At 48.7% G+C, this 14128-nt stretch overlaps 1 pseudogene; it reads left to right on the forward strand.

Annotated features, from left to right (window-relative positions):
- Positions 1 to 10759: 10759 nt before the first annotated feature.
- Positions 10760 to 10878, forward strand: LOC126876295 (5S ribosomal RNA; annotated as a pseudogene).
- Positions 10879 to 14128: the final 3250 nt, after the last annotated feature.

Consider the following 14128-nt stretch of genomic DNA (forward strand, 5'->3'; position numbering starts at 1 on the left):
AGCAACGTCGAAAGAAACGGCGCAGCCGGCCGTTCTCACTTTACTCGCTCGCTCCAAGAATCCCGTGGCTCTCTTTTTCGTCCGCGGTCACCCTTTGTCCGTGAATTGGCATTAAGCCGCACCCCGATCTGTGCGCAGATCGTTTTCCACTGCGAACACTGTAAAGGGCAATTGTACGTCGAGTCGTACGCGGAAGCCTTTATCCCGCGGGTTACATTATCGCAGCCCGTGGTTTCCGTATACTCGCCCTATAGCGAGCCGCGTTAATTCCAATTTATTCGCCCTTTCGAAACGTTGCTCGAAACTTGATCCGTCTTACGTTCGCCAGTCCGTATCCTCGATACGAGAGATCGATCGACGTATTCCACGTATTCGTCTCTTTTAAGCCGCCAAAGTAGCCCCGCCAAAGTAGCGCCAAAGCCCCGATCCCTTATCATTTAATGTATATCCTATGTTTTATCGTTCTTGCATTGTTTTGTTCCTCGACGTTGCACTAATCGGAGCAGGTGCAAAGTGTTGGATAATCGATTCGAGACAATGGGATCTCGAGCGACAGGCGTCGTAAACCCAAGGACAACCATGCCCGGACAGTGTTACGGTTACGAGCGCGAAGTCTTTTAATCGTCTTTCGCTCGTAATATGGGATCGTACGCGCGTATTACGCCGATCCCGACACCGATCTCGATCGATCGCGAGATCGCCAAATTAACGCTTAAAGCGACCTTCCAATCGCTACCTTCGGATCGCGTCGTCGGCGCAGATACCGCAGTCGAGGTTGACTCCTCCTCCTTCGCTCGGCTCGTCGTTTCTTGCTGGATCGCGAGAGAAAAGGGCTGATATCCTCTGAAACGCGCGACGCGAAATCGAGTTGGACCTCGTCGCGTTCTACGTATATCGACGATCCGTCAGAGAAGAACATCGGGAATCCTCGATCGCACTCTCTCGAGCCGTCAAGCCACTCACACCCGCTTTTCGCTCGACGCGCTACCCAGAGAAAAGAACGAAAATAGAGGTAACCGATCGAGCGCGTTTGCGCTTACGCCAACGAGGAGAACGAACGAATAAATTAACGTTTCGAAGACAACTGGACGAAGACAATGGAACGAAGAGAGTCATCGGGATGTTTGAAACGCTGCGAGGATCTCTGAACTATTTCGCTTCTAACGAGTGAAAGGAAAGGAGAAGAAGCTTGCGCGCTAACTAGACGAGAGAAACAATTGGAACTTTCACGCTAAATAGGAAACGATTTTGCCTAGAATCGCAAACGAACATCGTTTCGATCCTTTAACGGGGGTTGTATCGATCGCGCGACCTGACACCTGCGATTTCAATGGCGAGAAACGAGAAGAGTTGGCGCAACTGCTCCACGAAATTTTCATAATTCTCGTTTCCAGCGTCTAGATACGCGCGACGGTGCACAACGAAGCGTGCAGGAAGAGAGCCGACAGACGGAATCGCGCCCCCCTTCCGTTTCGAAATACAGCGGGGGCGGTAGAAACGTAACAGCGAGGCAGAAACTGCCGACGAACTCGCGAAAGATCGCATCTGAGTTTTTCGACGAGCGACGCCTCTCTCTCTCTCTTTCTTTCTCTTCGCTTGGATTTTACGATGCGCCCGCGCCCTCTTCTCTCTGTCTGTCGAGAGAAGCGAGGGCAGAGAGACCGCGCTAAGTCACCTGTAATTTCCGGCCGAGAAGTAGCGGGTGGCGCCGTCCATCTTCCGCGAACGGCTTCTTAAGTCTTCTTGACCGTGGCGAGATTTTTCGGACCGCTGGTTGCTTATTTACGATGACGATCGAACTCGTTAACGCTCCGAGCACACCGTACACGCCACTCGAATTCCAAATGGCCGCTCTCCGCGGAGCAAGTTAAGCTTCATCGAGCCCGATTGAACTTTGTAGTCGCTCGTGCTCGTCTTTCGTAGCCTGTCTCTCGCATTGGGTAAATACCGCCCTTGCGATCTCTTTCCTTCTCCCGTGTACGCGGCTACGCGATAAATTTGATATTTCGTAGTAGAGCAGCGCCGATCGCGAACAGTAGCGAAGCTTTATCGCTTGCGAATGAACATCGTCGAATATTTCGGCGTAATACGGTGGCAAGATTTTTCGGCTTATGCGTTCGTAGCGGCGCTAATATTCGACGGAAGAAGGAGATGAGACGGATCTAGCACTTGCCGACAAAGGAGATGACCATCGCAATCGACTCCCCGAAAGATACGCAGATGGGAGAAGGCCGAACCCAGTTCTTTACGTTCTTTCGTCTTTAAACGAAAGTTGTGTGAAAGTGATTAGGTTTCTCGTCGTTTAAAGATTCGAGACCCTTCGCTAGAAAAACGAATTGAACGCGAGTGACACCGTTCGAAAGATTCGTCTTTACGAGGCAAGAAACGCCTGGCGTCGGTTTACAAGGATATCGAACTGGGTCAATTATCGTCGGTGTGTCCAGAGGAGCGAAGGTATTTACCGGGCGAGCCGGGTCGATCGCTCGGTTCAATAAAATTGTCGTTAAGGGAGAGATAGCGAGGTGTAGGCGAGTCGGTGACGTGGCACATAGCCAGTCGGTGTGTTACTACGAAATTACGAAGCAATTTCGCAGGAAATATATTGGGAAATGATTTCGACGCCGATATCTATTACACGACTAACGTTACCGTTACACGAGACCCAGCTTGTACGGATTATAACGAAGAGGTTGATGTCGCGTTGAGCCTGTATCGTCGGACACCTGCCACGAGCAGATTGACGTAAGCAGGCCAACACACAGATTTTCCTACGAATCGTCGGTCTCGTATTTGCAATTTCGTAGGTATCCTGCCGAGGAGGACAGCCAATTTAAGGACAAGCATATTGGCTTCGAATCGAGGCGAGAATTCGTTCGGCCCGAATTTGCTTCGAATTTGCTTCGAATTTGCTTCGAATTCGCTTCGACGATGATTTTCTATCAAATTATTCGTGTCGTTCGTATTCGAGTTCCTTTCCCGACGTTCCGCGCAGCGAAATTGAAAGGGACGTTCTGAAAAAAGCAGAGTAAACTGGAGTAGCTTTGACCTGTATACCAGGTTCAAAAGGTAATTTAAACGTTTCGGTATAGTTACATGTTTAATTAAGGAACGGTTAACCGGAAAATCTTTGTAATTGAAAAGCATTGAATTCCGAGTAAAGTTGGCGAGCAGATTTCAGCTCGTTGAAGGGTCTTAAACGAGGTCGAAAATTCCACTAACGGCTATCTTGGAACACTCGATGAAAAGGATCCGTGGAGTAATGATTTTCCACAAACTTTATTCGGCGTGTCCCTCGTACACGATGACGTAAAGCGACCAACCATAGTGATCAACTCAAATACGGCGGAAGAAGAGAAAGAAAAAGAAAAGTATCGTGAAGAAAAGGTAATACCATCGTAACCGTCGTAAATCGTTGGCAGTTGTCGCGTGTCGATGGTACGTTGATCGGGTCGGTTGTACGCGAAAGCTCTTTATCGACGAACTCGATAAAACTTTCACATCCGGCGATCGCTAAGCAATTTAAGTTTAGCGGAAAATCCATTTCTCTGGCGAAGAAAAGAGTGAGAGCTAGCGGCGCGTGGATAATATTAACTAATTTATATCCCGGGATTTAATAACCTGGCGACGTTGGGCCGGAGTACAGAGGCTCTCAATTACAGTCGGAACAGCGTCGTTAATACAAAAGGAGGCTCTTACGGTCGATAGATGGCGGCCCTTATCGTTGGCTCTCTGCCACCAGCAGGTTTCAGCGACGCTGCCTCGACATATCGATACAACACCCCCATTGGGTGAAACGACAGCGGGCTGGCTGCTGGTTTTTCGCTACGGTCGGACCCGCGCTCCCTGTCGCGAAATGCTTTTGCGTCACGATGGTTTCGCGTCGGTTGTTTGCGCGCCGTTTCGTTACATTCCTATGACTATAACGCTTGGTTACGAGTCGAAAATCGTTTCGTTTCCCGCTGATCTTTGCACGAGTACGAATTTTTCTATTTTTCGACAGTGGATTTTTTTTACAAGTTTCTATACGCGAACATTCGTTGATTTATGCAACGTCGTATACGTATTGTCGTTGCTTGCACGCTGGTTTGCTGAACAGCGTGACGTTTTTTCCATCGCTGGAATCGCACAGACGCGTAAAGCGAAGGCCACCTTGGTATTAGGTATTCTCTTTGAGAAACGTGCAAGCAGAATAGGAGAAAAACGGCACGAGACGCGTTGCAAGGCGCGCGTTGATATACTTGTACGTATAGCCAGAAGCGGAAGGAGTTTTCGCGGAGACTCGAGTTTCCAAGACTGACCGTGGCACTCGTCGCGTCTATTTCGCAGGATCGTTTTATTTTAGAAAAACCGGTCTCGCCGTTCTCTCCAGTCGGCGCCCGTAACTTTTCGCAAACTCTGTTGCCAAATTCCTGGCGAAGAGATGGAAACACGGGCGGCAGGATAGCGCGGTCCACGGGTAAATTTTGTAAGAAATAAATTTATTAACAGGAGTCGGCCAGATTTCTTCCGCGCACCGATTCTGCGTCGCCAGTGCGAATTTCCGCGAAATTTTTCACGCGTGTGTATAAAAGGACGACACAGGATGAAACCGGGCCGCGTGTTTCGCGTAACGTTATTTGCTCGCCGTAGGGTACTTGCAAACAAACGCGTATTTGCCCGTTCATTACATTCGTTTGGCAACAACGTTGCCGTTGCCGTTCTTCCCTCCCCCCCCCCCCCCCCCCATCATCAGCGCATGGTTTTTCACGTGTTTATCACTGGCGATTTACGTTCCGCGTTGATTAATTTTTCAGCAGAAATTCAGCGACCGTTCCGAGGCAGGCCGCTCGAATATTCGCTGGTTTAGCTCTGGCGAACGCCGAAGATTCGTTTCTGCCGAGCTGCAACGGCAAACAGGTCCTTAAGCCTTTAAGTTCAGGCCTCGAGTGTACAGAGCAAACTCACGGCTGTTCGCTCGCCGCGCGTTCGAATGGCAACGACGATCGGCAACGCAGCGATTAGGCATCGCGACAACGCGCGCCGAAACTTGGATCGGCCAGACCAACCACTGCGAAAGAAATTCTCTTTCCGTAGGATTCTCGAGAGGGGTCGGATTTCGATCGCAATCGCTATCCCAAATTGCGCGTCACTGGTTTACAAACGGTTCGAACGTAACAGCAGCTAGCTGTAAAATCGACGACTTGAAATCCGCTGGGGCGTCGAGGGGCATGCCTCGACGTCCCCAAAGGCTAATTAGTTTATTTTCGCACGACGGCGGGGCGATGCCCCGGTTAGCGAAACTCCCTTTCCGAATCGTTGATCAGTGTACGTAATATTATACGACGGGTTATTTACCGAGGTTACGACGCTCGCTCGATCGCAGTAGCTTCGGCGCACGCGAGCATCGCGACGCTCGGGGCTCGGGGCTCGTGGCTCGCGTGCCGCTCAAATTAATCAACAGTCAACCTTTTGATCTTTCTTCTCGATGCATTCACCGATATTAAAATCGGAAAATTTCCATTTCCATCCGCTTTCCGCGGCTCCACCAACTTTATTAATGTCTCGTGTTACAAACCGTTCGTCCGATTTGCTCTACCATCGGTCGCGTCGATCGAGCGAGCGGAATTTAAATTACCCGTATAATCCTCGAGCGGTATCGCGGCTCGTTAAAATTACACCGACAGATTTATTTGCCGCGCGTTTGGCGGATGGCATGCCGATCGACCCAGCGCGCTCGCATAATTCCAAATTCGAACATCTTGTCGCGTTTTCCACGTTACGTTGAGTCGTCGAGTACGTTACGTCGTGAAATTTGAAATGCGTGGAACGCGCGTATCGCGCGTCCACGTAAGATTTGTGTTTGCCAATCGTAGCCGAACTCGACAGCAAACGCGGCGCTTCGGCGAGAGAAGAAGGGAAAAGAGGATAAAAGGAGAAGAGCGGAAAGAAGAAAATGAAAAAGAAGGGGAGCAAAACGGTGGACGGTTGGGAAATAACAGGCGGCAGAAGCGTGGTCGGCGTCGATCGTCGAGGGTAAAGCGCGAACGGGCTGTCATATTCGCAGCAAAGGGCGAAAGTCAGAGTGGATCTCGGTGCGGGGCGGCGCAGCTAAGCGTCCGGGTCTGAAAGCACGTTCCAGCCTTTTGATCGCCAGGCTATTTTCTTCCGTGCGGCCTCTTTCATCGTTCCACGTTACGGATTTTCAGCTGAATTTACGCCTGAAATCAGCGGTTTCCTCGTTGGTTACTAGTTGGAGTCGCCTGATAGACGAGTACGTGCGGGGGAGCGACCGGCAATTAACTTAGCCAGTTTCGAAGTTTCGTAACCCGGCACGTTGTATCCGGTAAATCTGTTAGATCCGTGGCAGCCGAGCCGTGGGGCAGACAGGACCGAAAGGCACGTCGACGGGGCTCTCCAGTAATTTCACCGATACGTTCGTCCGTCGCGCGATTAAAACCCTCTCGGAGCCCGCCATACAGTTTCTGCTAGTGGCACGAGTGGCCAACTTTACGAGGGGATAACGCTATGTGATACGAAACCGAAATCGCACGGCCGATGCTTGCCGTATCCATTCCTTTTCTATTCCGCCCGTTCTGCCTTCTTCTCCCGATCTCCCGCTAATTCGCCTTGTTTCTTCGGCCCTCTCCAGCGTGGATCGAGGGATATCGGTCCTTAATCTTTTCCCCACGCTGGACAATGTTTTCTCCTTGATAAGTACCGATTCGTTTCTACTTTGTTCCGATGTTAGTGAAACAGCTCGTTCGTTCCACGGAATACACCAAATCTACCTTTCGTTTCAGCCAGCGCAGTTCTGAAGCTGCAATTAACCGCGTCTACCTGTTTCTCCAGGATCGTCGTTCGAATCGAAACGTCGGACGGGTAAAAATTTCACGACGCGAGGCGCCTGTTCGACCGTGCATTCCGCGTAGAATCCGCCAATTTCCGACAAGTCGACCGATTAAAACGAATTCATCGGATTACTGAGTGCCACGTCTGTCTGCAAAGAGAATTAACTCGGACAAGATGGATCGTAATTCCGTGAAAGCGGCGCGTCCCTCGGAGACGAGGAAAACATGGCCACGCGTGTGTGTGGACCAGGACGAGAGGAGACGCAGCGGGGTTAGCTGAGTCGTAAAGCTGCGCGTATCCGGTCCCCAGTGCACACGAACGTCCTTCTAGCGTGTAGCTACATCGGATTACGAGTGGAGTTGCGATGCGTTCGGTGTCAGGATTTTTTGAAGTCTCGCCAACACACGGATTCGACCGACGGGGTTCTAATACAGCGCGCATATCGGCAGGTTTCACGGGTCGGCTGTCAAACCATAGCCCAGGGGTTTCCTTTATCCCGTTTCCTATTTCTCTCGGTGGTCACCGTTGTTACGTCTGTTGGGCCGACACGGCTGCAGTGCTTCGATTCTACGACGACCGTGTCGCGGTTCGTCGTCCTTTCTTCGCGGTTTCTGGTACTCTCCTACCTATACGGTCTGTTGGTTAACGACTCGATCCCCAAGGCTTTCCGTATCGTGTCCCTGTCGCTTCGAAGCAAATGGCAACGATACTTTAAGTAAGACGTTTCCGTCGCGGATCGCTCCAACTCGTGCACGATTTGTTTCGTGGCCATTTTTCGATAGGCCGACCACGTGTTTCGCACGATGGAATTACGAGGGACTATTTATCGTTTCTTCGATAGACCAACGAAAGCAGTAATTCTTCTTGCGCGACGCGCGATCCTTGGTTTCTCACAGTTCGGGCACGAGGTATTATCGTTTTCTAGTTTTCTAGTGGACGTCGATGCGTTCGAAACGCATCTGACTGGCGACACCGCGAGACACGTTGTAACCATGTTCGCTGAAAAGATAACGTCGGTTCTGCAAGCGTGGTTTCCGTCGTTCGAAAGGAGTTAAAGCGGAGCAAAATCACGACCATTTAAAGAGACGTCAAGAGGATAACGTTTCAACAGCGAGTTCCACTTTCTACCGGAAACCGAAACCGAAAGCGAAACTGAAACTGAACTTGCTTACCGATCCGGTGGCGAAAGCGTGTACGGGGAGGAACGGAACGTGACTCGATCGTTCGTTTCGAAACGTTTTTCCGAAATACAAAGTTGCAAAGAGAGGAGAGTTTGTATCTCTTATAATCTCTTCCTGTTGCTGTAATAATCCTGTTTGCTGGATTTATCGAACACGAGCCAGGCATTTTTAAAGCGATCCCGATCCCGTCGATAATTCGCACGCGATACAACCGCGACTAACGGATGTCTCTGCTGCCGCGTACCGTCTGCTTTTCAAACAGTTTCGCCGTGCAAAGTGTCACCACGTTTCACCCGGAAACGAACGAACGCATCGTCGTCGGCTAATTTTCATTTCGTGCTCGTGATAATTAAGCCGTTGCGCGACGCTCCACCCTCGCGAGTCGACGATTTTCTAGGAGACCGCTCTAGTCCGTGGCAACCGAGCCGGGAAACGTCAACCAGCTGTAACTAGCGAGCATCGTTACAAGCAAATTAACCAGCCAGCTCTGCCCTGTTTTGTACCGTGTTTCCTCCTTTCTTCTCTTTTCCCTCCTTTCGTATGCTTCGCAAGCGTCACCCACGCAACGAGATTCGTCGCTTTCTTTCAAACGAGCGAATAAAAATAATATTTCTACGAAATATGGCTTTCGCGAATACGAAGGCTCCCACGAACCAGCGGTTCCAACGTCTTTCGGTTTTTTTCGTGATTTTCTTTTCCACGCAATTTTTCCTCGATCAGTTCGGTTTATATGTAGATGTAAACAAACTAGCAGCAGCCAGTTACTTTTAATACGAAAAAGTAAATTGAAAATGCAGATAAAAGCTCGCGGCGTTTGGAATCGTGCCCAGGTAATACCGGGTCTACGCGTTCAAGAACGTCAGCAACTTTCCGATACTCTTTCCGTTTCATTCTGAAAAGCATCGCGTTAATAGGTTCCGCGCCACGTAAGATCGAACTCGAAACATCGATGACGATACGAGTACATGTAAATTAAATCGAAACGTTTACATTATGAAATTGCCGGGAATTTACTCAAAATCGCGCTTTTTCCACGTTTGTTTCACTTTCGAAGAATAGAAATTTCAAATCGCCGAACTTGTTGCGTTGTCAAGAGTCATCGGGCTGTACGCCGCGTGTAGAGAAATTTCTTTTCTTCCTGGCATTTTTTCATCGCGACAAACTTGCAACATTGCGTATCCGGTGAGCGATTACGGTTAAAAAAATTGACCCTACCAAAGGTTTTCTCGTATTTTTCGCCGGGAACAAATACGCGGTGTCGGGCGTTTCATAGGTCGGTGAAAATTCGCCCGTTTATTTCGATCGCAATGGGGGTTTCATCGACGCCAAGAGCAGCATCGACGAATACGAATACGCGTTTTTCTCCTTGTTTTTGCCCTGCCACGTTAATACTTGGACTGCATCGAAAGTTTATGAGAGCGTTAGAAAATAGCGAGCGGCGTGCATGTACGCCGTCGGCTTTCCCAAACTTTCCAAAGCGTACGAATTGCGAACAGTAGCTGGAAACCAGAGCTGTCCGTACGTATATTTTTGAAACAGCTTACTCGACTGCCTCGTTCGGTGTTTGTCGTGGAAATTTATCCTGATATTCCTCGCCAATCCCCCCGCCTCTCTCTCCTTTCCGCCTGTCCTCTTTCATCCTTCCTGTTTTCCTCCTATTTATAAAGCGTAAACACGCGATATGTACCTCTGTTTGCCGCGTTTTATAAATATTCTCGAGATTGGAGAAATTACTTTTCCGTTTCTCTGTTTGTTAACGTCGTGAGGAAAGTTTGCGCTGCGTCAGCTTCGCAGAATCGTTCGCTTCTTTTCCTCGCATTCCGGTTCGACGGAATCGCCACTCCCTTATCTACACGCGTTTCCTCCAAAACTGTTTCTCATCGCGAAGCCAAGTCTCGAACGAGCGTTCGTCGCATCGACAAAGTATCGCGACATCGTTGATTTTATCGTTAATAAGCTGGCGATACCGAGGCTGCGACGGCTTTATCCGTCTGTATTTATTCACCGTCTAACGTTGCATTATTCAGTGGAACGCTCCATTTTCGGTCATTGCTTTTCTTACTGCCGTTCCATTTACTCTGCGGATTTAAGAACAAGCGAGAAGCACTTGGATCTTTCCTTTCTGCCGGGATTATGCTTTTTCCTCTCCACTTTTACGTTGTATCCTTCGAGCTTGGATGCTCGATCATAGTTGCGCGAGGGAAACCTTTTTCTCCATAGACACGCACAAAACCTACGCTTTCAGGTTTACATCCCCCTGGAGCCCCGTAGTCCATATTTTTTGATAATTCCTACAATAATATTTTATAATTAGACCTACAATATATTTAAAAAAATAAAATCCCGATAAAAGACAAAAGGGTGGACAATTGCATTACCTATTAAGTATTATAGAAAAATATTAAAGGAAGCATATATATTTCGTCGTATTACGTGCAAATTTTCCACAAATGCGTAAAAAACCGCGGTCTATTTACATAATAAAATAAATAATTCTTATGTGTCATAAGTCAAATTTTCTTTACCATTCTCTCCAAAACTTCTTGTCCCCTCAGAATATTGCCTAACGTTGTGTCTAAAGATGTAATCGCATCTCAACAGAGATAAAAATTTGTCAAAAGAGGAAACTAATTATCCTGCTAATGATACGTCGAACGACGTCGTAGACCAAGAAAACGAGATCGATGCTGGAGGATTGGAATCCGGAAAGATGGAAGAAGAACGTTGGTAAAGAGCCATTTACTCGCAACGCCAACGCCCTGGCCGGGCTGAATGCACTCGTTCCCGTCAAATCACGAAAGTTAAGCAGCGCCGGGCACGGGTAGTACTCGGATGGGTGAACGCCTGGGACCTCCGTGTGGCGTTGGCGAAGCGTGCTGGCCCCCCCCTCCGTGGGGTTCGGGCCTTGGGCGCTTGGCGGCTCAGCGCCTCGGGGCCGCCAAGCAGTCCGGTAGGGGAACCGGGCTGCCTGGCATGGCGACGAGGCGGTCTAACAATGGTCACACACCGCTCCATCAGCCGTGGTATTAAGATGTCGATGCGTCTCCGCAGTACATGTTCGGCTAGCCCGAGGGCCCGTTATAAATCTTAAGGTTTAGTTAACTAAAGTCCTTCAAACAGACAAACAGCCTTTGTCCCAACTACGGGAAGATAGGGGAGACGTATTTTTCAACGAGCGGCGTCTCCCACTAGCAACTTTCCCTCGAGGGCGGCTAGCATCCTTCTCTAACCACCGATATGGAGATTGACCAATTAGCAGCAACGTCAATTTCCCTTACTTTCTGAACGAAGGCTTTTCTCGACGAATCCGATGATCTCGTATCCTTAGACACACCCCGTTATAGTTTTCCTCTGTGGCATCATCGGGACGGGAAAGGCATTCTCGCTCGCGATCTCATCGATTAAGGAGTAACCCTTTACGGCCAGTGAATATTACGCATCCGACTTGGATTTTGTGAGTACGTTCATCTATCATCCCGTCGACCGCGGATTCGTTATTGAACCTAGGATCATTGTCATTAGTTTCTCGAGTACCTAACTACCACGGTTACTTGTCCGGTTCTATAATAATCGTATTTGCGCTAGTCAATGTCTTCTCTATTGCATAACGACAACGTGTAACCCAAACGAGGATTCGTTTCACGCCCCTAACCCTAATTCTAATGTAAACCCGACATATTTATTAGACAATTATTACAAGGATTATAAATGTGCGTTCTGGAATGTAGACAGTTGGCTAGTTATTCACAGACTGACTGGCTTAGTGACCCATGGCCCTTGAAAAGGTTTAGAGCCCCACTCTCTATGCAGTAATGATTGTGACCTGTGTGGGTGTCTGTGTGGCGTCACATGTGGCACAGAACCTTCTAGTAGCTTCTCGACGTGCCCATCTAGAATGTTCCATCCATATCCTGACGCTTCTTCCGGCGAATTTTCGAAAGAGCCTGCACGTGCTAGCCGCCGTGGTGCATCTCACGAACGCACGCTAGTGGGGATGGCGCTGGGCAGCGAAGGGAAGAATCCGTACGATCAATTACCTTATCTGCATGCGGTTGATATCGTCGTATTCCAACAGATATGTTAGGCAAAGGTACTGATACGTGGCGGTACGGCGTAGCCATGCTGTATTATGCGTCGGCGCTTTATATTTTTCGTGTATAATACAATTTTTGGGTTTAAGCCGCTGAGGAGCGGAGCTTTTTTATGAATTTTTTTTATTTTTTTCTGTCCTGAAAACTTTGTCGCAAAACAGGACGCTTCGGTAGCCTGCTTTTTGGGTGCTGTGTAACTTTGGGGAGAGGTGGGATGAGAGGGAGGGGGCGGGGTTGGGGTGGGATGAGAGGGGGTGGGGGAGGGAGAATAATGAATAATATATATCTAATAGTGCGAGATCAGAATGTTTAGCCTCAAATAAGAATTATGGAACTATACTTTGTACAGGACGACGGTGGCTATGTGGTTACTGTAGCAGACTGCAAACACATAGGTTGGCGGTTCGAATCCATTCCCTCCTGGATTTTGATATAAGTGAGTTCAGGATCAGAAGTGAAATGTGATGTGTGTGAGAATCCGTACTTGGGCGACGCAGCTTCTACGTCTTAGGTGTCTCTCTACGAGAAATTACCTCCCGAGATGTGAAAAATAAAAATAAAATAAAAAATAAAATAAAAAAAGTAAAAAAAAGAATACCTATGAAAACAACATAGAAAAAACAAAAAAAAAAGAAAAGAGGAAAAAAAAATTCTTCCTCCTGATATTCGTAATACTTGTAACACAGCAACATTGATACTAACCCCGAACAACGAAACGATCGTCACCTGTCATCAAAATGTGGTAGTGAAGAAGAGTAATTGTGTTGTGTATACAGAAGAACAGTTGTGTTGTGAATATCCGTACTGCCATTGCCTTAGTGTAGTAGTCCAGCTACAGATTCCAGGTTTACATCCACCTGGGGCCCCGTAGTCCATATTTTTTGATAATTCCTACAATTATTTTTTAATTAGGCCGTTAGGGGAATCGGGCTGCCTGGGTCGGTGGCTCCGGCGACGAGGCGGTGTGACAATGGTCACACACCGCTCCATCAGCCGTGGTATTAAGCGCGCGGGGGAGGCCCCGTTGCAACGCTCACATCGGTTCCCGGGCCTCTCTCGATCGCAGCCGGGACGGTTATCGTGGAGGTTTTAGTCGGTTGGAATCCGACACTACCACGCCGCTTTCCCCAGAAGCGGCCTGGCGTCCGTGCGGATTTCCTCCACGTAAAATATAAAAAAAAAATTTACTCGCAACTGCGACGAATCATTCACAAAGCTCGTAAGCGACTCAAAAGTTCCAGGATCTGGCTTTTTCCTCATCGCAAACGATTCGGCGATGAAAACAAAACACGAGTTACCTAAACACGACCTAAGGTCATTATGCCCGCGTTCCTTGTCGTTTGATCTTCCGCCTCTGATCTGCTTTCATCTGATGGATACTTTTCGTGGTCTCTGATCGCCCGCGGAGCAGTTAACAAAATTGCAATTGTTGATTGCACCAAGCGAAGGAGCCTCGAGCCCTCTCCGCGCTTCCGAGTCGGCCAAATCGATCAAATACCGCGACGAAAAATTTGCGAATAACCAACGCGGAGTGTCGAATGCGAAAACCACCGGGTCCGACTTAAGTACCAGGAATTCGACAAAGCGGTCTCGTCTCGCTCGTAATTTAGGGATTGTACGCGAAACGGCGGAGAATTAACTGGTTCGCTGGTGGCTGCGCGTCGAACGCAAAACGCGCTCAACAACCCTCGCTCGTGCTTTCTTGGCCCTCGTGTATATGTTCTTCGCGAACGAGCGTCATCCTCTCCGGGCGTAGACGCGTTTACGCGACTCCTTCCAGATGCTGGTTAACTCCGCGCACGGAAATAGACTCGCTCGCCCCCTGCCCCTCGAACTTTTCGAACGAGGCTGGTGCTGCCCGGCACGAGCGAATCACAGAAGGAAATCACGCTGACGATAGCACGTTGTAAGATTTTTCCTGGATAATTTGTTCTACGATAAGAAATAATCGATAATCGAGGGCAAGTTGCGAAGGAAAATACAGAATGACGTGAAATTTATCTAAAATTTTCTATCGCTCGTTTGATC

Source organism: Bombus huntii, unplaced genomic scaffold (genome assembly GCF_024542735.1).
Source record: "Bombus huntii isolate Logan2020A unplaced genomic scaffold, iyBomHunt1.1 ctg00000068.1, whole genome shotgun sequence".
NCBI classification, from domain to species: domain Eukaryota; kingdom Metazoa; phylum Arthropoda; class Insecta; order Hymenoptera; family Apidae; genus Bombus; species Bombus huntii.